The sequence below is a fragment of the Triturus cristatus genome, chromosome 11 (genome assembly GCF_964204655.1).
Source record: "Triturus cristatus chromosome 11, aTriCri1.1, whole genome shotgun sequence".
NCBI classification, from domain to species: domain Eukaryota; kingdom Metazoa; phylum Chordata; class Amphibia; order Caudata; family Salamandridae; genus Triturus; species Triturus cristatus.
Genome location: NC_140594.1, coordinates 197,408,373 through 197,423,108, shown reverse-complemented (window position 1 = coordinate 197,423,108; position 14,736 = coordinate 197,408,373). Strand labels below are relative to the sequence as shown.

Below are 14,736 nucleotides of genomic sequence, written 5' to 3'. Positions count from 1 at the left end.
AACTGGTGTGGTATCCATTTGTGGTGTTTTCACTCTGTTACTGTGAGTGTTGGTACACATACTTTACACATTGCATTTGGCATAAGCCTGTCTGCTCGTGCCAAGCTACCAAGGGGGTGAGAAAGGGTTATCTAAAGTGTGTATCCCCCTTACCCTTACTAGAAGCAAGGGTCCCTACTTGGTCAAAGGTACCTACCTATGCCAACTAGAGACCCCCATTTCTAAAAACACCCATTTTCATAGCCCTTTAATCCTGTCTCAGGCCAGCTATTACAGTCTGTGTGTACAATTTTTTATTATAACCAACTTTTATTGATTTTAAAGGTCGTGCAAAAGTCCATACACAGCTTATTCGCCTACAACCATAAAGGCCGGCAGCGGGTGACTACTCATTGTCAGGAGCAAGGCACATAGGGGAGCACAAGTAACATTATCCATAACCCATAAACCGGTCCCCATAGAGACAGTTACCCGCAGAGTCTCCCGCCGTAGCGGTGTCGAGCCCTCAGGAGGCCTCCCGCCCGGCAACCCTGCTTAGACAGTTAAATTCTTGTGCCATTAGCCGGAATGAACTGGACTGGACCCACCGCACCCTCGCGGGTCCCCGTCCCCTTAACATACATATCTCAGGCCTCGACCTCCTCCAGCATAGAGGACAGGAAACTCATGGTTAACAGTATATCACAGTTTTCAAGGGTCAGCCGGGCAGGTAGCGTAGAGACAAGACTTCAATGGCGCCCCACTCGTGCAATGCAACAGTCATAGCTTAATATGGCTAATATCGTCCAGGACAGGCGCTGTGTAGGCCCAGTAACTTTCATCGATGACGTACAGGGCACTATGCAATTCGGCTTCCAGCAGGCCTTCCACTGCAGGAGAGCAATGAGGGATTGAGCACTCTACCCTCCATAACCAGCAGCCATGCCAGGGCAGGTAAACCGCCTCAGTCCCTGCATCAAAGATTGCCAAAGCGGCGACCAATCAACCAGGGGGGCAGAACAAGGGAAAAGGGAGGGGGTTAACCAGTGCAAAAGGCAACAATCTTGGCGGGGAGGAAGGGGTGTGTTGTGTACAATTTTAAACTACAATTTTGACATGACTAAATAAACCTTTAACAGCCCTAAAGCTTCCTTTGTAATACATATAAGACATCCCTAGGGTAGACCCTAAGCAGCCCACAGGGCAGGGTATGATGTAATAAACAATTGGAGTTATACCTTTAAGTTTTACATGTCCTGGTAGTGAAAACACCCAAATTCATTTTTCACTGTTACCAGGCCTGCATCTCCCGTAAGATAATATGGGGGTACCTTATCACATTTAATAAGGGATAACTTAGAGCCGGTAGACATGTCATGTTTGGTGTATGAGGAATTGTAATTTAAAACCCTCTTTAATAAAGTCAAATTTGCAGTCAATTCTGAAAATGACACTTTTAGAAAGTTGGCATTTTCATGCCCTAACCATGCAGTTCCTGCAGCCTGTTCCTGGTTAGCATGAATAGGTGTAGTTGGCAGTTGGCTTTGTGTATGGGTATGTATGGCAGGATGGGTGGCGGACCTGCCATCTACCACGCTTGTACTTCAGAGACACTGGCCCAGCTCACATAAAAAGAACTCCAGGCTGGCCTATTGTGCCTCAAAATCTCAGGGCAGCAAAGCAGGAAATTCCAGACAACATTCAAGGTGGAAACTCCAGAAACTTCTCCCACTTCAAAGTGGGCATCAGGTATACAAAGACTCTTGAACCTGTAGACATTGATGCCCTGCTGCATGATTTCTGCCCTGCTTTCTGAAAAGATGACTGGACCTTCTCCCTTCATTCCAGGCAGAGTGACTACTAGGGTCAGCTGGCTGCCCTTCTATTCAGGGGTAGAGAGAAACAATAAGCTCCAGTCTCTCCCTGAAACTGCCCAGTGGACCTGCTGCACTAGACCTGCATTGACCGACAACTGGATCTGCCCGACCCCTGCTGGCCTCTACAAGAGTGAGTAATTGACCCCTAATTGGTACCTCCCCGGTTCTGGGCCAAATGGCTGGCATCACAGAGAGCTCCTCCCGGCTTAACGGAAGGTTCCACGAAATCCAGCGCAAAGCGACGCAAAGCCCTACAAAGCCTCGCTGTACAGCTTCAAGCTTTATCAGAATCCATGCGGATTGATGCAAAGTCTGGCATAGCTTCGTTGCATAGCTGCCAACATCATTGGAATCGACACAGAGCAAAGCAAAGCCCCGCAAAGCCTCGCCGCACCGTTGCCAGATTAGTCAGATCCTATGCAACGCAGCACAATCAAACGCAGGACCTCGCATCACAGCCCTCACCACTCCTCATTGGAATCCCTCAAACATCAACTACAAACTGTCAAGTCACTGAGGGAAGCAAGGAAAACATGGGGAATTGAGAAAATCAGGAAATCAAATGTATGGTTCATATGGAAGCGGAGAACACAAGGATGAGCCATTTTCTCAATAAGGTCATGGTTCACAGGGAAGTGGAGAACACAAGGACCAGCCATTTTCTCCATAAGGAAATGATTGACACACAAACATCTTCCTTTTTAAACACAGAGCATCACTGGGGACAGTATCTTGAGGCGCTCCGAGATCATAACCAAATTGGTTGGGGATTGAATCGGATAGAATCTGCAGGACGATTGACAGAAATCAAATCAAAGGCACAACTGAAAAGAGCAGAAGAGAACCTGCAGGAAATAGGAGGATGTCAAAATAATGTTGCTCTTCCATATACAAAGCAAAAAACGGACCCTTATACCAGAATATACCTCTAAAGGAAGGCATGATATCATGAATCGAGGCAATATACTGCGTCTGCTATCCCACATTCCATCCTTGACAGAGATAAAGAGAACGGACCTAGACTCAATAGAATTCATCAAATGCAAGGATTCCATGGCGGTAAAAAAAGCGACAGCAACACGGAGCTCATCTACAATTGCACAAAGAATATTTTTAGAAAGCAACATTTTTAAGACCTGGAGAATAACTATTACCCCATACATCAAGCCTGGATACCCCGACCTGTTAATGCTAAAGCACACAAGGGAAAATGAGGTGACCGCAAACAGGCCTACTACATCGGTGCTGAAAGGAGCTATTGTGCACTGTAAAACGAATGGGGAGCACCCTCCAGCAGAACCTGAAACCCATTATGATCCTATTACACTGCAGAATTTGGATTCTGACACAAGATGGATCTCGAGAACAATAAATATTAATGAATAATAAATAATAAAAAAGATTGACATCTTCCTTGTCCACTGCAAAGGTCCGGCACAAAAGGGTCTATACGGATATGCTCATGGAATGTGAATGGACTGGCAAAGAAATTATCAGATCTGGACTTTGTCACCCATATCAGGGCATTTGATATTGTGGCGTTACAAGAGACTTGGCTGATTGATCCTCTTCATTTGCAGGGTTTCCTGCGTTTTTTCACAAGTACACTTACAGGGTCAAAGTTCGGACACCTGCAGGGAGGTTTGGTCATATATGTTGCAATTACAACCAATCTCATTGCCCGGGAATTTGGTCCTACATCACCAGCAGACTTAGCTGTAAACTTATTCTCCCCAACATCAACACATGTAATGGACACCAACATCATAATAATAATTGTTAATATTCAACCAAAATGAAAAAGCAAATTAGCAAAGAAAATGTGTAATTTTGTGGAAACATGTATCAGAGAAGGGCCCACAACTGACCTCATTCTCACCGGGGACCTAATCTTAAATCTAATGGGTTCCTCCTTGGATGAAGAAGTGTTAACACAAAATGCAATTTGGAACATCCCACTGCAAGGGAAACTGCATCCACTAAGGCAGGATAGTTGGTCCTGGAGGAACTACAACATCTAAATGTAAGAGCTCTAAATGGCAGATCAGCTGGAGACAACCGTTCTGTAACAACACACAGCTCAACAATAACAAATACGATACTGAACTACACTTTTGTCTCCCTAGAGTTGCTTAATCAAATTATTTCATTCCAGCTGGGTGACAAAGGAGATAGTGCCCAACGGCCACAAGGAATCGAGCTCAGAATAATTGTTCCTATGTTTGAACGGTGCCGGGCTCCTCAAGGATCAGATTTCTCTATTGACCTTAAAAGAATCAAACACAGGACTGCCACAGACTGCAGGATGCTGGAAACTGCAAAAGAACACTTTGAATTGAGGGCTGGACAAGACGAAGTTAGGAAATGGGAACATTTCACTGCAACTATGGCAGTATATGCCACCAAGATCAAACCACAAACCCAGCAGAGATTTGGCGGAGTCAAGTCCATATCACAAACTCCAAAGAAATAAATCAAGCTCACTAAAAATTCCATCTATCACTCATTGAGACAGCTTTGGTGTAAGCCAAATGATACAATACAATTAAACTTACTACGAAAGAACAAGGCACTATTGAAAAAACAAAAAAGGGATGGAAACAGAGATGCGGAGAACGACCTCTGGGCAATTACATGCCGACATTAAACAAAATGACAGCGCCAGTTTCTGGAGAACCATAGATCAATTTATCCACCCTAACCACGATGGGATTTCTTTGAACATTTCAGAGGAAGTATGGGTAAAATACCTTAGGTCTCATTTCAATCAAGACATGTAGCTTAGTGTAAAGGGGAAAGAATCTCAAGATGCAATGGAAGGCCATAACATCAGCATGGCCTGGGCAACAAGTAACCAGACCCCACTTGGGAAATCGGAAGGAGATTTCTCAACTTGAGGATTTGCCAATGAGCCGAATTAGCATAATCAAAAGGCAAATAGGCAAGGGTAAGAGAGAAGGGGCACCCGGCCCAAATGGAATACCACCAGCACTTTATAAGCAAGAGACAACTTTTTGGGCTGAAGCACTAGACCCATTGTTCGGGGAAGTAAGGATGACAAACACCTTGCCGGATTCTTGGAGAGGATCTATTATCTCACCAATTCACAAGTCAGGGGAAAAGTCAACACCACAGAACTATCGGCTAGTGGCACTAATGGACACATTTTTTTTGCTGGAATCCTACAAGAGGAGCTTCAGACATGAGCGAAAGAGAAATCCGCAATTCCATTAAACCAGACTCGATTTGCGAAAGCAGTTGGGACAACTACAAACATATGGCAATGCTTTTTGATAAGGCTGAAACTGCAAGGAGGCCCCTGGATCTATGTTTTATTGATTATTAGGCAGCCTTCGACCACGTCAATCGCAATAGACTATGGTCCAAACTGCACAGCTGGGGGCTCCCACAGTCCTTATTAAACCTGCTGATAAACCTGTACACTGACACATGGGTTCAGATTAAGTTGGGCGATGGATCATTCCTGTCGAGTCGCATATCAACGGATAAAGGGCTTAAACAAGGAAGTTTTTTAGCACCTACACTCTTTAACTTGCTTATAGCTAACCTTGTACCTATACTAAATGCTTGTAACTCACACACCCCGAAATTGGGAGACATCTTATTGCCATGTCTCCTATATGCGAACTACATAGTCATGATCAGCCAAATGAAAGTAGGCCTCCAACACCTTCTAAACGCCACACAGACTATTCTAAAGCAAATGGTCTACCGATAAATCTGGAAAAAACAAGAAACATGACAGTCAGTAAAGAAAGGGAAAAAACTGCAGCTTGGTTCTGAGAATATAAATATCTTGGCGTGAAGATAGACAAATGTGGCCGATTTCTTGCACAGAGGAATTGCATCAGGCATTAAGGCCTTGCCCTGGCAACTTCTTTAAAAGCATTAAACTCTAAACTAAATGGGCCATCGATTCTGCCTATAGTGAAGGTGGTTCGTGCATAGCTACTGCCAACAATTACCTATAGCAGTGAGGCGCAGAAAGGAAGAGATGCCAAAATACTTGACTCTACAGTAACAACTGCGTATAGGTTCATATTTGGGCAGCCCAAATATACTTCGCCCTCGCAAATTAGACTCGAGTTTGGCATACAGAAGCAATCTATTGCAAGACAACGGGCATACATCATTACCTGGGACAAAATGTGGAAAGCCCCTCCGGCAACTCTAAATCAATAGCTATGGAAGGAGCTACAACAACACACTGCTTCACCTGCAGCGAGTTATCTTAAAAATGGCATACTCAAAATGAGATTGAATCAAGTTTGGGAAACGCCTACAACCACCAGCATGTTCAAAAACTGGTTTGGAAAACATTCAAACACCTTTCATGGCTGGAGGATAAGGCATCTTTTTCAGAAAGGGCTCATGGATGGATGACTCTGAATACTTACCGTGAGCCATTTGCTCAAAAGTACTTTAATTTGGGCTACACCAAGTATATAAAAATTTCCTTTATGAAGTATAGACTTGGTCTGTTACCCTGCATACAGCATCTCCCACCCTGGCTAAAGGAGAAAGCGGGCCTTATGTGCTGCCCATGCGGTTCAGCACCGGAAGATCTGCTGCATCTATTATGCTCCTGCAAAGAACTTTTACAGGAATGGAACCAATTACTAAAAGGTCAATTTAATCAGTGAGGTGTTCGAACCGGGAGGCAAGCAGTTCTGGCATGTTTTACACCTAGCGACCAACAACTGAGCTGCTCCTTGGTAAAGTTCTTGAGGATATGCGAAAAGAAAATGCCGGCAACATAGTTATTAAAACAATCTAACCGCATACACAACCCAACCATGTGGAATAAGTGCAGGATCAGGAGGAGCTCCCTGTCAGGCACTAATGAACTCTATTTGAGCTGTAAGCACCTTATTTGCACGTATTCATCTTTGATATATTCAATAAAGAAATCTACAGATTTGAATTAGATACATTGACTAACAAATGATCTGTGCAAAGTCGTAAATAATGTGGCTAAGAAATTGACCCTGTATTTGTAAATTTGTATAATCATAGTTCAGGTTTTAGAAGAATTTTAAACACAAGGTATTTTGATGTATGGAGTTTTATACGTATATATTGTTTTAAAATGTAATATTTTTGTATTGCAATGGTTTTAACGAGCTATGCAAATAAAATAAACTTGAAACATTGGAACCGACGCACAGTGATGCATCTTGATCCAGGACCTCACATCGCAGCCCTCACTGTTCCTTGGAACAAAAGCCAGATAACATGAAGCATTGCAAAGTAAAGCCACGCAGATTGCAGAACAAGGACATAAGGTACAAGCCTCAGTGTGCCGTACCTGGTCCTGTTCCCTGTCAGTGTTCCATCGCAGTTGATCTGAATTTGTGACTTTGTCCTGGGTTAGCACGACCAGATACCCTCAGTTGGCATTTTGTCCCTTTTGGCACTATTTTTATCTAAATCTTTAAAATTGAATATCTCCAGTTCTACTGATTGATTTTTGGCATTTTGGTCTCTGATAATTTATTAAACTTTATTTTTCAAAATTGGTATGGGATTTCTCTTGTGTTGTGTTTTCACTTTATTGCTGTCTGTGTCCTTCACAAATACTTTACACATTGTCTATAAGTTAAGCCTGACTGCTACTGTGACAAGCTACCAGAGGGTTAAGCACAGGTTAATTTAGAGACATTTTGTGGTTCACTCTGAAAAGGACTCTGGCTCTTGCTTGAGGAGCAGTGACTTGACCATTACTGTGTGACGCAATCTCCCTCATCCCTAAACCAACAACCCAATATCTCACAATGCAAAATTACAAAAATAGAAAAAATATAAAATTCAAATTTCAAAATGCAAACTTCAAATATTGTGTTTCTACACATATACGTGATTCACGTTTTGAATTTAGTGACTATTGCTAACATATTTTTGCATCAAAATTGTGTATTGTAATACTGCAAGTTAGCATATTCCACTTCCTCTCTCTCCGGACTTGTAGATTTCTCTACATGGACGATTGGAAAAACTAGACAAGAAGATGAGATACCTTACCTCACCCACAGCAACCATTGCTTCAGATCAAATGTTTCTGCCCTCTTGCCAGATGGTCTTATAGCTAAAGCTCACTGAAATCCTGGCAGAACCTCTCCCAGCTGCATTGGTAAAAAATTAGCTTTGCACTGCATGATTCAGTTTTCACTTAACTATTTAACCCTGGATTGGTGGTCAACCAAGCCACTGGGGCAGCAGAGGCCCAATCACTGACAGCATAGCCACAACCTTTCCACCATATATAAAGATCCCTGCCAAACCAGTGGGTATTTTTTACTATTGTTCTTCTTCCATCAAGGTGGAAGCATCTTGCTCCATTCCATGGAGAAAGTGTTTCTTTGTCTTAAGACGAAAATGAAGAAACATTGTCCCTAATGCATTGGAAGCTTTCTCCTAGTGTGTTGAAGGCATTGATCATCCATTTCATTTTCTCTATAAAAACCTTCTCCTCCCTGGTACAGAACGGGCACAGCTTCTCTCTATCCAAACCTAAAATGCTCTTCAGGTTGGGCATACTTAATCAGCATACTTGTCTTATCCTTTTGGTATGGATAGATCATAAGAGTGCCAAGTCTTATGCTTGCATATAGATAGACCACACAATTTGCCATTTAGAGCTGCACATCACTTTCCTTGGTCTGGTACAGGATTCTCAATTCATTCTTGACTGACTATAGGGTTATGTAAGGTATCTGATCACCTTCCAGTAATGCCTGCATCATAGGACACTAATAGTAGATCAGCAGCCATGACCACCATGATTATATGAGTGTCTCATCTGTAAACTTGCTCTTATTTCCACTTTTCTACTACAGCGTCTTTAGCCAGCCCTTATTTTTCAGCCCAAATTTCTGTTCCTCAGCAATTCACACCCGAATAGCACCTTATGCATCTGTCTTTGTGCACGAAGACTAAGGCCTCATTTCAAACATTGTAATTAGCATCAATCATCTTCATCACCCCTGTCCTTAGAAATGGGTTTAACTTGTCAAATTTCCTGATATCTGTGGGCAGTACTTCAAATGTACATTCTGTTCTCAAACTAATGCGGCCCATTACTCTTCTGTCCAGTACATTGATAAAAGATGCCTTATCCGAAATGACAACTTAGGAACTTTCAAATTGTAAAAATATGCAATTGCTCCTGACTATGTTATCAAGAGCAAATTATTCTTGGCAGGTAAAATACTTGGCGCTTAAGAACATGCCTGTTAACAATTGTCTACCTAGTGAATCAACATTGAACCAAATATAGTGCATCATTCTGCCATTTTAGCCTGCACGATGCTCAGATTTTCACATTATCACATTTCTAAGTGGACAGTCCATTCCTGTTCATATGGAAAGGTCACTATCGCTGCAGCTCAATTTTTGATTGCCTATTCCTAACCATGGATGGTCTCCTTAGATATATAAACTACACAGCAATTTTCTTGGAGAGTGTCCTTTAAAGACTGGGTGGAGTGAAATGTGCATAAGCAGGAACAACTTGTGTGTTTCTAAACTGGTGGCACAGGATTGCGACCATTAAATTGACAGTCACCAATGTCCCTAGGAAAAGAGAGCAAATGAGGGGTATGTACCAGGTCTTTCTTTAGCTGCCACACACCTTTTTCTGCTCTTCATCACATTGACACTTCAATTTTCATAGAATTTCATACAACGGGATTGTATCCTTAACTGAATATATGAATACTGAACTTGGTGATCCTCGGAATGATCTATGACAGAATATTGATTCCAACAATATCGAGGTGCCTAAATATTGAGCCATAAATGTTGATTACAAAAATATAGTTTCCCTATACTTATAATGGTAAGTACAAAAATATCAGAAACAAATATTGCTTTACACTGATATCATGCAAAATATTGTTTAAAAACATATATATATATATGATTCCGGATTCACGGACCCTCCCCCTTCTTCGAGGCACAGTTAAGAGTCAGCCATCTGCGTTTTGGCACATTGGATTTCACTCTGGAGGAGTTTGCAGTTGCTGTGCCCCCGTACCTATATGGGACACTAAGCCTGGTTTTCCTGGTTGCCGGCGTGGAGCTGCGGATTCTGCACGGTCGGAGGACCGGTCGAGCTGCATGCGTACCACTGGTAAGGGAATCCTTGAGTTATAGTGTTGTTAATTTGGATTTACGGGTATGGGGATTTAGCTCTCTATATAAAAGCAATTGATTGACTGCATTGACGTGAATACAATACCACTCCATTATGGCATCCAGCAACGTGCTTCGTGATAGGGAAGCAGCAGCGGAAGCCCTATTTCAAAACTTACCGAGTATCAACAGTGAGCAGAGAACAATAGCGAGTAGTACTAACAATCCTGTTGTAAGGTCTTTGCTTAGGACCCTTGAAAAACTTTTTTTTTTTTTTTTTTTTTTTTTGAAAAACCTTTATTGACATTGCAAATAAAGACAAGTATGGGCCTACAACCCTCGGGGCCGGCCGCTAAGCAGTGAAAGTAACAGCAAGCAGATTCTAATCACATGCAGCACCTCGGGAAGCAGATTCTCCATGCTAGTATTCTCTTATCCACTGAACAGCCCAAGAGGGAAACCAGGATATAAAAGGTTTTCATTTTACAATAAAGGATAGAAGGATCAGGTGCCAATCAAGTTCTCAGCAGCGAAAAATGGCAGGCAGAATAGTGAACGTCAACAATAAATAGCAATCTATCAAGTCAATGGCGCTGAAACAGGAGGTTCAGGATGTGGAGGGATATCACGAGCCGTTTGCGCCGCAGTCTCCTGCCCTAGGACCCATAAAACCCCACGGAAATGGGGCACAAATGAAAAACAGCGATTGGCCACGAAGGAAACCTACCGCACTGACCCCAGAAAAGAAAGACAAAGAAGAATAAGAGAAGAAAAAGAAGGCCATAGAAACAAAGTAAAGGACTATAGAAGCCCCTCCCCCAACCCCCCACCCTGCACCTCTGCAGATGACTACGGCCCCCCCCCCCGCAGCGTGCCTGTTGCCCCAGAACCAGACCCGAAATATAGAAGAAACAGAGAAAAAGGGGAAAGAGAGGAAACCCCCCCTAACAGAACAGGGGAGAGAGTAATAATAAACTGGAGGAGGGCCTTCAACCATGCCCCCGGCTTCTCCCTCCCGCACAATATCTTCCTCCCCAACGCAAACAGTAAACAGCAAAAGTTCGGCCATATCTAAGAGAAATGGGGAGCATTATTCACCGACTACACTATTAGTTACATCGTGAAAGCACACAACCCCAAGCCCGCCCGCCTATTAAATGACCACCTCTGAAGGATCAGCCTTATCCTTGGCCACTCTTTGCGAATCCACCAATGCATACCCATCGACCCATTATAATGTCCAAGGTTACAAGGAAGAGGAGCGTCCAAAGAAGACCAGGAAGGGACACACACATGTGGGGAGGACGTTTCGGAACACCAACACAGTCATCGTCATGGAAGATCACCTTTCCCAGTACTGCCCCAGGGCCTGCGCCGCACACGAGGTCCAGGAAGGAGGAATCAGCCAGAGCAGGCGACCGTTGCGTGAAGATTGCCTGGATCGCCGGAGGCCGCGCGTGGGACAAAGTCACCACCTTCCGATCAAGTCCAAAACCTCCGGAACAGACCGACCCCACAGCCAGCCGACCACACGCTGCCACAGTGTCCAAAGTTTCCATCTGTCCCTTATTCACAGAGGCGGTCACGGTACTTTCCTCCTGTGGAAGGTGAGACAGAGCCTTATGTACCTGGGGACAGGCCGACCGCAATTGTTCCGACGCTGACGCAATACCATCAAGCTTCCTCCCCAAAACCCGGGCGCCGTGAACCAGGGTGGAATGAAGGGCTCCGAGAGCATCGAGAAGGTCACCGTACCCCAGCACGGCCCCCCGCGCTCGCTCCGCTACGCTCCTCTGCGCCACACACTCCCAATCTTGCTGCGACCCAGTGTACAGGATGATAGAGTCCATCCTATCAAGATGGCCGCAGGGCAGGGCCACCCCAGATGGGGACCGGGTCTCAGGCACAAGCGCATCAAGTTCCATGTCACTGCAAACAAGGGTCCGGAGGCAGGCAAAAAGTGTATCCAGTGTGTGGTCACAGGTGACAGTCGTTCTCCCCCTGGGCCAGTGTCTGCGAAAACCGGGAGCAGCCCGCGCAAATCGGGACGAGCCACAGGCCGCGTCCGATCAGTTCACTGGCGAGGGTCCGGGCGATCGCCGATAACCCCTGGAATCGTCACCCCGGGTATGCACCCGTCACGCTATTCTCGGTGATAGGAGCGACCACAGCGAGATTCAGGCCAATATTCGCGCCGCTCCGGTATTCCGACTCCACCCGGTCACCAATGGCCGCTGTTGTTGAACTGCCGCCCGGCCATGTTGTCCACCCGAGGTCCCGGCTCCAGGGCCGCACAGGCCGCAAACTTCAAATGAACATTTCTCGGGCGGTACCGCCGCTAGAAGCTTCAGGATCACACGATCGGTTGGCGCTCTCAATCACCAACACGGGCACGTAGCGCAGGCTGAGGATCTCATGCAGGATATCTGTGCGGGATGCGGAGATTCACGGAGCCGGGAGCCTACGCTGCCATCCCGGTCGCCATCTTGGCTCCTCCTCCTTGAAAAACTTTTGAAAAATGAGCTCACAAAATGGTGGGAGAAGGAGTACCTAGAGAAGTACCGGGGCTCTAACCGTGTGCCTAGGGGCTTACGCGTTCTTATAGCTCCAATGTTTGAGAACTCGAATCCGGCTATACTACAAGAATGGGCTGAGAACAACCTACGGGCCTCAATGAATATGATCCATATATTAATAAAATATGCAGAAATAGACCGGAATACCATTTTGGAAGAGACATGATCTGGATGGAATGCTCCTGTCTTTTTTTAGTTTCAGAGGAGCTAGTTGGTCCAGGATGAGCGTCAAATTTGAATTGTAGAGAGAGGTGAGTTCGGTTGTGGGGAGATGATCAGTGATGTTGGGGAGGAGTGAGCTTACCCTTTCTTCTAGTTCAGCTCGAGGGATCTCAGCTGTATTACTAATCCATTTGGGAGGGTCCTGCGCGGGGTGTTGAGTTGGGACCGATTGGTTGATGTGGAATAGAATGATGTGGTGGTCGGATCAGTCTATGGGAAGGATGTGGTCGATGGTAATTGCATTGCTTTGGGCGATAATTGCGTCAAGGGTTGCTCCTCTGTGATGCGTTGTGCTAACAAGCTGTGATAGTAAAAATTTAAGTTTCTAGCTATTGGGTGTGTTCTTTATCGTAATAAACAAAAACAAGCAGAAATTGAATATTCAATATGATAATACCAAATGTAACTAGAAATGCTGTGCGTATCAGCGCAATAATGTATATTAAAATTGAGTTGCTGTGTGCATCAGTGTATTGAGAAATAAAATAGTAATGCACATATACTGTAGTCCCATGGAGCTTGCTGAATGAACTAACTCAAAAGAGCTGACACACAAAATGCTGTGCGTATCAGCGTGGAGACAGGAACTGCAGAAAAAATGTACAATGCTGTGAGTGTCAGCGCGTTGGATTAACCAATAAAGATAAAAGTTAATTAAAATGCTGAGCGTATCAGCGAAGACAAGCAGAAAAGTAAATGTTAAAATAGTTGACACGAGTATCAGCGTAAGGACGAGAACTGCAAAAATGCGGTGTGCTGTGCTTGTCAGTGCGTTGTCAAGGATACAGAGAAGCTCCGTATGAAGGGCGGTTGCCAAGCTACAGATTTCCGTCTTCAGTCAGGATGAGTCAACATCATACGTCACAAGTCGCAGAGCAAAAGTATAGGCCTATGCTGTGGAATGAAGAATAGACGTGGTCGCAGGAATGTGAAGAGAATGTTCTGCGCAAGCAGGTAACAGCGCAATTTCAAAAAATGCTCAAAGATGGCTCATGCACTTGTTTGTGAAAGTGGAGCGTTGAAATTGAAATGTGCGCTGTGAAGTAATTAGAATTCGTGCTGAATGAGGGGTGCCCTGGGTACTTGCCGCGCTTGTTTAAAGAAGAGGATTTGGTTAACGCAGAAGCCAGAGAGTCATAAAGTGACTTGCTGAGAGTAACTTCAGTATGCAGGCCGTTGAGTATGAGGGAGGTAGGCAGCAAAGCACAAAGAAGAGCTGATGAGGAAATAAGCAGCTCGGGTATATATAGTCTTGTCAAAATAAAATGCACACAGTAACTTGTAGTTTTCAAAGAAACTTAGCTGTGTTAGGACTTTTGCTGTTGACCACATAGGAGGCCTCTTCCTGTTTCCTTGTAAGATGATCGTGGTAGGGTTCAATATTCTTTGCTCGTCGCTGTGAAGAGGTATAAAGGAAGCAGAGAGGTTCTTTATATTAACTTCTTTATTCAAGCTTGAGATACAGCAATGTCCTATCCACAGAGCACCCAACTGACTATAAGCACTTGGCAACAGGGACCAAGCACTCTACATTCTAGAGCTATAGTGTAAGAGTGTTCTATATAAAAGCAGCCCACTGTTATACAGTAATACATAAGGCAAATACCACACAGGGGTTATTCTGAAGAAAGCAGGGCAAGGAGTTAAAACAGGAACCCTGTTGTGGAAAAGCAGCAAAAAAATGTGCTGTTCTCAGCCTGAAGTGAGTTAAATAAAATTTGTTGTCCAGGTTTGGGATCCAGGCTAAGCATGGTGTGGGACTTTCGGTGGAGGTAATTTCCATGTAATGGTGTACGGTGTTCATGTCCTCAAACCAATCAGCCCTTTTTGAATCCTTGCTGTTTTGGAAGTGGGAGCATATAAGGGTCCTCGCATAGCCGTCAATTTCATTAGGTAAGTGGAATAGATGTGGGATGCTAAGAGCTTCA

General features: G+C 44.4%; 1 protein-coding gene across 6 annotated transcripts in view; it reads left to right on the top strand.

Annotated features, from left to right (window-relative positions):
• Positions 1-14,736, top strand: part of CMKLR1 (chemerin chemokine-like receptor 1) — a 257,881-nt gene that overhangs the window by 205,434 nt on the left and 37,711 nt on the right. The window contains exon 1 of one of the 6 annotated variants that reach the window (XM_085633479.1): positions 9,988-10,008. The exons of the other annotated variants lie outside the window; for them this stretch is intronic. The gene's annotated coding sequence lies outside the window, so the exon portion shown is untranslated. Of the gene's footprint in view, positions 1-9,987; positions 10,009-14,736 lie in introns of those variants that run through there. 6 annotated transcript variants of the gene reach the window in all.